Source organism: Rutidosis leptorrhynchoides, chromosome 1 (genome assembly GCF_046630445.1).
Source record: "Rutidosis leptorrhynchoides isolate AG116_Rl617_1_P2 chromosome 1, CSIRO_AGI_Rlap_v1, whole genome shotgun sequence".
Taxonomy (NCBI): domain Eukaryota; kingdom Viridiplantae; phylum Streptophyta; class Magnoliopsida; order Asterales; family Asteraceae; genus Rutidosis; species Rutidosis leptorrhynchoides.
Genome location: NC_092333.1, coordinates 435,866,637 through 435,878,226, shown reverse-complemented (window position 1 = coordinate 435,878,226; position 11,590 = coordinate 435,866,637).

Here is an 11,590-nt window from a genome sequence, read left to right as displayed (position 1 = left end):
TTTTTTATATTAGCGTTGCGCTTCCGGCTTTTAAGAGTTCCCCGGCAGCGGCGCCAAAAATAACTTGATGTTTGCAGCGGGGTATACGAAATAGCTATTAATTTTAGCAGAAAATACTATTAAATACGATACAATTTTACACAAGATATTTATTTATTTAGAGAATGGATATACTTAAACCTTGCTACAACACTTATAGGCAGTGTACCTAATCGTACAGTAGTGTAGTTTTTAGTAAATCCGGTTCGTTCCACAGGGAATCTTTTTAAACAAAGCTTAACGCTATATTAGTTTACTTTTATAAAAATACAAATATATATATAAGTAATATTATTATTATAAAGGGGGGTTTTCACCGTTTAATGACCGGTTTGTCGATTTTACAACTTTAGTCGCAGTTAAAACCAAATGTAAAATATTAAAAATAAATACAAGACTTAAATTAAAGCGTAAAGTAAATAACGATAATGAAATTGCGAATAATAAAAGTGCGATAAAATAAACTTGCGATAATTAAAAAGTACGATAATTAAAAGTGCAATTAAATAAAATAACAATAAAAATGCGATAATTAGAAGTGCAATTAAATATAAAATAAAGGAAATTAAATATGAAATAAAAGAATTATGCTTATTTAAACTTCCGTAATCATGATGTTTGACGTGTTGATTTTAGTTTTATGCCCATGGGTTAATTTTCCTTTGTCCTGGATTGTTTAATATGTCCGTCTGGTTTTTGTCCATAACAGTCCATCAGTCATAAATATAAAGTGCGAGTATCCTCGTCAAATTATCCTTATACCCGAAGTTAAATATTCCAACTAATTGGGGACTTAAACTGTAACAAGATTTTAATACTTTGTTTAATAATTACACCAGGATGTCGACTGAGTGTAACCCAAGGTTTTAATATTTTGTTAGCAATTATACCAAGTGTCCTTGTACATAATTTCACCCCTGTTTTAATTATTCTAGTGGCTATTAATCCATTCCTGTGTCCGGTTAAATGAACGATTATTCGTACATATAAATACCCCGCCCATCGTGTCCGATCGAGTGTATATGGTAATTTATAGGGACGCCCAATTGTAAATCTTTATATTAACATTAACAAACTATCATTTAATTAAACAAATATAAAGCCCATTAATAGCCCATAGTCTAATTTCCACAAGTGTCGTTCCTTTGTCCAAACCCCAATTATGGTACAAAACCCAATTACCCAATTTTAGTAATTAGCCCAACATCATGATTACTTCGTTTTAAATAAGCATAATAATAACTTAGCTACGAGACATTAAATTAAAAAGGTTGAACATAACTTACAATGATTAAAAATAGCGTAGCGTTACACGGACAGAATTTCGACTTACACCCTTACAACATTCGCTAACATACCCTTATTATTAGGATTAAAATTAAAATTAAAATTTAATTAAAATATAAATATAAATATTTACGATATAGATAGAAAGATGGATATATTTGTTATGAAAAATGATCAGAATTCGGTTGGCTTTATAGGGAGTTTCAAACTTTGGGTCTCCGCGACTCGCGGCCCATTTTGCCTTCAAACTCCGCGAGTCGCGGAGTTTGTAAATACAGCTCACACAATTTGGAGTCTTTCTTGACGACGGTTTTTATTATTTATTATAATATATAAATAATTATAAGAATTATTTAAATATTATATTATATTTATGTGCATAGTTGACTTGTAATTTTTAGTCCGTTGCGTCGAGCGTTGAGAGTTGACTCTGGTCCCGGTTCCGGATTTTTGAACGTCCTTGCGTACAATTTAATATCTTGTACTTTGCGTTTTGAATCTTGTACTCTTGTAATTTTGAGACATTTCTTATCAATAATTGGAACCTCTTTGATTGTCTTTTGTACTTTTGAGCTTTTTGGTCGTTTGCGTCTTCAATTTGTCGAATCTGTCTTTTGTCTTCACCTTTTATTATTTAAACGAATATCACTTGTAAATAGAACAATTGCAACTAAAAGCTTGTCTTTCTTGAGGAATAATGCTATGAAATATATGTTCGTTTTTAGCATTATCAACCTCCGACATTAGAGTTAAAGCCACTTCCAAACCATTTGGAATACGCTTATTTACATGGTGAATATGAATTACCTGTAATAATATCGTCTTTTCTTACTGAAAATGAAAAATCTCAACTCATTTCTGTGCTAAAAGCTCATAAACCAGCTATTGCATGGAAGATTCATGGTATTAAAGGAATAAGTCCTTCGTATTGCACACATAAAATCCTTATGGAAGAAGGTCATAAAACGTATGTGCAACGCCAACGAAGACTAAATCCTAATATGCAAAATGTTGTTAAGAAAGAAATTATTAAACTGCTTGATGCAGGTTTAATTTATTCAATTTCTGATAGTCCATGGGTAAGCCCAGTTCAATGCGTGCCTAAGAAGGGTGGCATAACTGTCATCACAAATGAGAAAAATGAGCTTATTCCGACTAGGACTGTAACAGGATGGCGTGTATGTATTGATTATAGAAAATTAAATGACACCACCAGAAAAGATCACTTTCCCTTACCTTTCATTGATCAAATGTTGGAAAGATTAGCCGGAAACAGTTACTATTGTTTTGTTGATGGTTTTTTCGAATATTTTCATATTCCAATAGCACCCGAGGATCAAGAGAAAACCACATTCACGTGCCCTTATGGTACTTTTGCTTACAAACGCATGCCATTTGGACTTTTCAACGCCCCTGCAACCTTTCAAAGGTGCATGATGGCGATTTTTCACGACATGATAGAAGAATGCATGGAAGTTTTCATGGATGACTTTTCAGTCTTCGGTGATACTTTTGAAACATGTCTAGTTAATCTTGAACGAATACTTATTAGATGCGAACAATCAAATCTAGTACTTAATTGGGAGAAATGCCATTTCATGGTTAAAGAAGGCATCGTTCTTGGTCATAAAATTTCAAAGGAAGGAATTGAAGTGGATAGAGCTAAAGTAGATGTAATTGCTAAACTTCCACATTCCACCAATGTTATAGGAGTTAGGAGTTTTCTAGGGCATGCCGGTTTTTACCGACGTTTCATAAAAGATTTTTCTAAAATTGTCACTCCTATGAATAAACTCCTAGAAAAGGATGCTCCATTTATCTTTTCAGATGAATGTATCAAATCTTTTAATATACTTAAAGAAAAATTCACTAATGCGCCGATCATGATAACACCAAATTGGAATTTACCGTTTGAACTAATGTGCAATGCAAGTGATTTTGCAATGGGAGCCGTTTTAGGACAAAGGATTGAAAAACGATTTCAACCTATATATTATGCTAGTAAGACGTTACAAGGAGCACAAACAAATTACACAACTACTAAAAAAGAACTCCGTGCTATTGTCTTTGCTTTTGACAAATTTCGATCATATCTCGTTCTAGCTAAAACAGTGGTCTATACTGACCATTCTGCTCTTAGATACCTATTTTCGGAACAAGATGCTAAACCACGATTAATCCGTTGGATCTTACTCTTACAAGAGTTTGATATTGAAATCCGAGATAAAAAGGGAGCAGAAAATCTCGCCGCTGATCATCTTTCTCGTCTTGAAAATTCCGCATTAGAAGTTCTAAATGAATCAGCCATACAAGACAACTTTTCTGATGAATATCTATTGAAGATAGATCATAATGAAATTCCATGGTTTGCAGACTATGCAAACTACTTAGTATGTGGATTCCTTGAAAAAGGATTATCGTACCAAAAACGAAAGAAATTCTTTAGTGATATAAAACACTATTTTTGGCAAGATCCACATTTGTTTAAAAGTTGTCCCGATGGAATAATACGCAGATGTGTATTCGGAGATGAAGCTAGTCAAATCTTAAACCATTGTCACACAGGACCAACAGGAGGGCATTATGGGCCTCAGCTCACAGCAAGAAAAGTTTATGATGCTGGATTCTATTGGCCTACAATTTACAAAGACGCACACCTTCTTTGCAAATCATGTGATGCATGTCAAAGGGCCGGAAAAATAAGTCAACGTGATGAAATGCTACAAAATGTCATTCAAGTATGTGAAGTATTTGACATTTGGGGTATTGACTTTATGGGTCCATTTCCAAAATCTCATAATAATCTATATATTCTCGTTGCCATTGATTATGTATCTAAATGGGCAGAAGCACAAGCTCTCCCAACTAACGATGCACGAGTTGTAGTTAACTTTTTAAAACGTCTTTTTGCAAGGTTTGGAACACCGAAAGCTTTAATAAGTGATCGGGGTACTCATTTCTGTAATAATCAACTTGAGAAAGTTCTCAAAAGATATGGAGTAACTCATAAAATCTCCACTGCTTATCATCCACAGACAAGTGGACAAGTTGAAAATACCAACCGAGCTTTAAAATGTATTCTAGAGAAAATTGTAGGATCAAATCCGAAGGAATGGTCCATTAAATTGGAGGATGCACTCTGGGCTTTTAGAACAGCCTACAAAACTCCAATTGGAACCACACCTTTTAAACTCGTTTACAGAAAAGCATGTCATCTTTCAGTAGAAATTGAACACAAAGCATTCTGGGCTTTGAAGACATGTAATCTTAATTTACATGAAGCTGGACGTCTACGGTTAAGTCAACTAAACGAATTAGAAGAATTAAGACATGAAGCATACGAAAATTCGTTAATCTATAAAGAAAGAACGAAGAAATGGCATGATAAAAGAATCAGAAGTTCAAAAGAATTTAAAGAAGGAGATAGAGTTCTTCTTTTCAATTCACGATTCAAGCTATTTCCTGGAAAATTGAAATCAAGATGGTCTGGACCATTCATAGTCAAAAGATTTTTCCCATACGGAACAGTAGAATTAATAAATTCAAATGGGATTGAATTTAACGTTAATGGTCACAGAGTTAAACATTACATAGATAGTCCGATGGAAGTTGACAACGAAGTTAATCACAATTTCGACACCACAACTAACTAAGTGTGGGGAGAATCAAGTTTTTAAAGGATAATATGTATTTCTGTTAGAGTTAGATTTTATGTTTTCGTGTAGTTCTCGAAAATGGAACCCGAATGGTCTTTCCCTAGCAGACCCTAAAGAACTAGTCTTCTCCCCCCATTCTGAATTTTTATTTTTTTAGGTTTTACGAGATGAAGACTTCCTGTGAATTAAACCATGGTCTAATGCTACACGCTTTGATCACTAAATGTAATAATGACACCCTTCCAAGTGAAATAGTATCATTAATCAGAGGTAAATTGGACAGAGTAAGAAAAGAATCCAGATGCAAAAATAATAAGTTACAGTTTGGTAAAGGAAAATCAAAATTCGCAGCGAAAAGAAGAGCACGACACCTTGAAAGATGTCACAAATGCGAAAAATGGTCACACGAAGATAAATGTTCAAATAATCAAACCTATTCAAACACCGAATTTGTTACTTTATGCAGAGATGGACCGTTCATATGTTTAGAAGAAAAAACACTGAATGCTCGAGGTTACGCCTATGTAGCTATGGAAAACCAATTAGTCCGACTATCTTATGAGTGGGCTAGAGCATATCACTAAGAAATCAATTTCACAGGTAAGTATGTACAGTTTTTATTTTTATTTTTATTTTTAACCTTTTGATAATAAAAGCTAATTTGTTTGCTATAAAGTATTAAATTGGTATTCGATAAAATTAGGTCTTGCAACCGAAATTATTGATATCATACAAAAACTTATTACATCACTGCGAAATTTACCGTTTATTCTTAAGGTATAAATATCTTTAATCAATCAACCCAAAATATTTCAAAAATTCGTCATGAGTTAAATTAGGTCATGGAACCGAAATTACTTTACCGAAAAGAGGGGCGCATATTTTTGATAATATTTGATTGATTAAAGTGGGATAAAAGCCAAAAAAAATTTTAATTTTAATTTTACCATGTTTTTAAAATTAATATATAAATATTAAATTAATATTGTGAATTTTTTTTAAATCAATATATTTAAGTTTGTAAATATTTGAAAATTTTAATATTTTTAATATAAGTTTGTATGTATAAAAACAAAAATATAATATAAGTTTGGTGTGAATTTTTAATTATTAATATGAATTTTCAATTTTATGCATTTTAAATTTAAGTTTGGTGTGAATTTAAAAACAAAAATTTACTTTATTTCGCTAAGTTAAAAATATGATTTTTAAAATTCGTCGTGAGTTGAAGACTAGGTCGTTGAACCGAAATTGCTTTACCCGAGGAAGGGACGAGAACTTTTATTATCATTATTTTTAATCTTATTGAATTAAAGTATGCCAAAAACATAAAAAAAACCCAAAAATCTTTGCTTTTAAAACCGCGCTTAAAAGTGACAAATTTTAAAATTTTTGTCGAGGGACGGACTAGGACATCATTCCGAAAATCCCTCATCCTAAAAAGAAACAAATTTTTAAAATTTTATTAATTATATGATTTATAAAGTATAAAGTTATTATTAAAAAAAAAAAACCTGAAAACACTGTACCCGACACCCCATGCGATCGCATGGGGTTTACACACCAACCTCATGCGATCGCATGAGGCTGGAAAACTGGCCAGATCAAAAACTCTCAGCGAGCTGTGTTCTTTACCACTCCACACACACACATACGAAAATACCCCAAAATAATCTCTAAAATTTGCAATTTTTCACCGTAATTCGTCAAATTTCTTGCTCTAATCATGCCTAGATTCACATTCTTCAGCAAAAAGGTAAAAATTACACCCCTAAACTCTATAAATTTCTAGTTTTTGTGATAATTACCAATATTTTACCTAATGCAATTTTGTTAATTTCTAGTGTAATTAGTGTTAAATTGATAGTATTTTATGCATGTATAACCTAGATTGATGCTATTTAACATGATTTGAAGTCAAAAAATTTAGAAATTTAGGGTTTGTGTTCTTGAGCAATTTGGGGCTTTTTGATATAAACAGGTTATGGCTGATTTTTGTCATGAATTATTTTTAAATTGAGTAGTGTAACATGTTTAGGTAGTTAAATGATCCAAACATTGATCCTAAACATGATTTTTGGAGATTAAAGTGGACTTTTTAGGTGCAAAATTCATGAACATGATTAATTTGATATATTTGTCATTTGAGACTTGTTTAATTGCTAGTAATGACTATTTTGACATGTTATTTGAGTCAAATGCTTATGAACTTTGTCTACATTTCCATATGTGTTTATTTGAAAAAGTATAGAATTGTAAAAAAATGTGAAAATGTGTATAAGTTTAATTTTGATTTAACATGTTATTGTGATTGTTTTAAATTGTTATTTTGCTAACACTAATGCATATTTGGATGCAAAATTTTGTGTTTAATGTGTTTTGCAGAAAGCCGATACTGGAGGTTCAGAATCATCATCATCTAGACAACCTGCTCCAGCTCCAGAACCAGAAATGCAATACGAGCCAGAACCCGAACAAGTACCACAACAGGAACAACAACATCAGCCTGATCAACATGTACCTTATTATGATCCACTACAGTTACCTAATGAATTCATAGTATTTCCACCACATCCACCTGTAGAATACCCAACGATTCCTGAACACACATTGCATCCTAATTTGAGATTCGATAGACGATGGAGAGATTACCCATCATATCAAAGTAATAAATTCAAATTAGTAACAAAAGAGGTAGAGGTGCCAAGGGTAATTGATTGGAATCCTTTAGAAACGGTCCATCTAGCTGACCGTGTTAGACAGCATTTGATTCAAAGGTATGACAGTTCTTCTTTTACAGATTAGAAACGTCTTTTCACCATTCGTAGACCTGTATATAAGGAATGGTGTGTTGAGCTGATGAGTACTATAGCGTTAAATGTAGATGTAGATAGGTTAGATGATAGAAGTTTTCTTAGATTTATCCTTGGCGGTAGGATGTACAGGATGTCCATGATGGACATGGCCAGGGCATTACAGATTTACACTCCTAGTGAATTGCTACTACCCGATTGTATGAATTTGATTTATCGTGGTGAAAGGGTAGATAGGAACTTTGACGCGAACGCCGTTTGGAGGCGTATGTCAAACTATAATGTTTGTACACTGGGAGGAAAACACTCCTACTTACATATTAACAAAGCCGAGCTTCGTGTAATTCATAGATTTTTGGCTAATTCGATTACACAGAGAGGTCACAATAAGGAGAAAATGACCTTACATGATTTATTTTACCTAAAGTGTATTCGAGACCCGAGAAGCTTTGTTAATATCCCTTACTGTGTTGGTTTTTATTTATCTAAAATGGTAGAAGGAATGCAGGACGGGAGTATAATAGGAGGAGGTATTTTTGTTACTCTCATTGGAGAGTATTTAGGTGTTGATAGGAACCAAGGGGGTCCATTACAGGTTTGTAGAGAACAGGATGAGACCATAGGATTGCGGGTTTATGTAGGTGCTAAGGTATTGAAGAGTAGACGCAACCAGGCATTGCCCTATGAAGGTAATCATCCTCAGGTAGAGAGAGGCACAGACGAGGAAATGGAGGAAGCGGAAGACATTAGGGATGTCTTTCGAGATGCTATTCTTGACGTCCACGTTCGTATATATGAGGAAGCAATGACGAGCACGGCCAGACATAGTATGTACGAGCAGTGAAACTCCGAGCGAGTTTACGAGGACTATTGGCGATGCCAACACGATAGCTGGTTAGTTCATCAGCAACAAATCATGAGCCAGCTATCATATCAGGTACCAAATAATTACGTACCTACTCGACCTGCTCATTTTTCGCCACACAACCCCGACATCCGACCACCCTTTAACCGGTATGACTATAACCAAGCCTATCAGAACACCTATAACCAACAATGGAATCCACCTGACGAGATGAACTGGAACCCCTATCCAGACTAATTTAGTTCCATTGGTTATTTTTATGATTTTTATGTTTTTATCTTTTTACTTTCTCATGTTTAAACTTATGTTATTGGATATATTTATGTAATTTTTATAATTTTTATTATTATTGTGTACTAATATTTCACATTTAGGATTTGAAAGTGGGATATTAAGTACCATTTTAAATTGTCATGCATGTTTATATTTGTATGTATGTATATTGTCAATTGTACAAAACAGGGTAAAACAGCACATTTTCAAAGACTGGCATTAAGTTCAGCAAAAGCTAATTTTGACGACAAAACGAAAAACAAACATGATGAAACAACAAGATGGAATGAACAAATGATGTGCACCATTTATCATTCAGCAAACAAACGCCAATATGTTTGGAAACTTTGGTAAAATTTAATCATTTTTCTACGCTAATCACCCTCAATAATTTAAATTGTTACTGATTTCTTGCAAATGAGGGCATTGCAAGATCTTAAGTGTGGGAAGGGGTTAAATTCTTTCGGATTTTTAAAATTTTTATCTTAAACACTTGGTTACCATTAAAAATACTAGTAAAGCAGTAGTTGTATTAGAATCTAGTGCTCTCTGATAATAAAGAACATCCCTAGTCTTATATATCGACTACCCAATTCTAGTAAAATTTTCAAAATTTCCAATTAAATGAACTCAAAATCATGTTTATACATATTTATGAACGATAAAACTAGGTGTTAACACCGAAATTACTGTTACCTCAGAAAGGACATAAATTGAGAAACAAACCAAAATGTTAGAATTCATTTAAAATGGAATAGAGGACAATAAAAAGGTAAATAAAAGAAAATAAAAGCCAAATGTGGAAAAATTTACCAAGTTATTTAAAACATAAGTCACATATTTTTGTAACAAATAATTGAAGATACTTTTGCTTTGGACTAAACTAAACAGTTTTACCCGATTTACTGTAAGAAAGATGGATCTACACGATGAATCAATTCCATCATTAAAAGGAAGTAAAGTCTTCCGAAAAAGAAACGCGCTTCTTGATTTAGGTCATGAAGTTGTCGTCCAGACCAGCTGTAGGTTGACGAAAAATCTAGAAAAGTCATCTCTAAAATCAGCAGGAAATCCACGGACCTCAGAATCAAATAGGTTCGCCAAGTGGTCAGACTTATCCTAGCCATGAGAGGATCTATCTTGTAAAAAGGGGAGGACGCTGTGCAAATTAGCTGGATAAGACTAATGAATCAGATCCCCAGAAAGGATAATCTCCTTTAAAGATCAAAAATTAGCTTTTAAGACTAATATTACTCAATCCTTGAGATTGACCTTAAAGATTGAGAATTACAAACTCATGGAATTCGATGATATCTAAACTCGAGCTTGAATGAGAAAATATTTTGATCAAAATTACAAACCGATTTGTTTTCTGAAAACCCATTTTCAATGCGTTCATTACCATTAAACGTAAAATTCTAGGAATTCACCTGGAATTCATTAGGTCACCTGAACCAAATCGGGTGTCAACCGTAAGAACGGTGGTTGCATAACATGGTCAAAGACAGGACCTTGTGCCAGGCCGAAAAATTATAAGGGTGAGCTTTACTATTGCTCCTACAAAGGATAGTAATTGCGTCCGACACGTTATAGACCATAATTAAAAGCATATCAGGGGACATTGCCTTAACAGTTTCTTGTTCAACGCTTTCCTTTACAACCAGACGGTAGTTTACCGAAAGGTAATATACGGAGCAAGTATACTGGACGTGTTGCTTTCCCAATACAAGGTTAGCAAGTGGGTGACACAAAACCATAAGTTTTGAGCTAAAATTTTCAAATCTGAAACCCACCAAACCCACAAAAAGAATTTGCAAACACCGGTGAAGGGTTATTCCGGAAAACTTATCTAGGGTAAAAGCTAGATTTAATTTTCAAAAAGATCAAATATTTTCATAAAGATCCAATTTCCCTAATGGATCTAAATTTTATAGTCATGTGAGACTGTAAACCACATCGTTACTACCATTGTTTATACCGCCGTATAGAAATCACTGATGTACAAAGTGTAATGAATAAAGAAGTGATTCTAGTATATTTCAAGACTATATTGCTTGAGGACAAGCAATGCTCAAGTGTGGGAATATTTGATAATGCTAAAAACGGACATATATTTCATCGCATTATCCCTCAAGAAAGACAAACTTTTAGTTGCAATTGTCCTATTTACAAGTGATATTCGTTTAAATAATAAAAGGTGAAGACAAAAGACAGATTCGACGAATTGAAGACGCAAACGACCAAAAAGCTCAAAAGTAAAAAATACAATTAAAGAGGTTCCAATTATTGATAAGAAACGTCTCAAAATTACAAGAGTACAAGACACGAAATGCAAAGTACAAGATATTAAATTGTACGCAAGGACGTTCGAAAATCCGGAACCGGGACCAGAGTCAACTCTCAACGCTCGACGCAACGGACTAAAAATTACAAGTCAACTATGCACATGAATATAATATAATATATAATTAATTCTTAAAATTAATAATATATTATATTATATTATAAAACCGTCGGCAGAAGAAAACAACCACATGTGAGCCTCCCCAGCTGGCCATGCGATCACATGGCCTTGAAGGGCAAAGCTCATGCGATCGCATGAGCCCCTTTTTCTGGCCACAGCCCTATAAATTCACGTGTTTGGTTCAGTGTAAAAT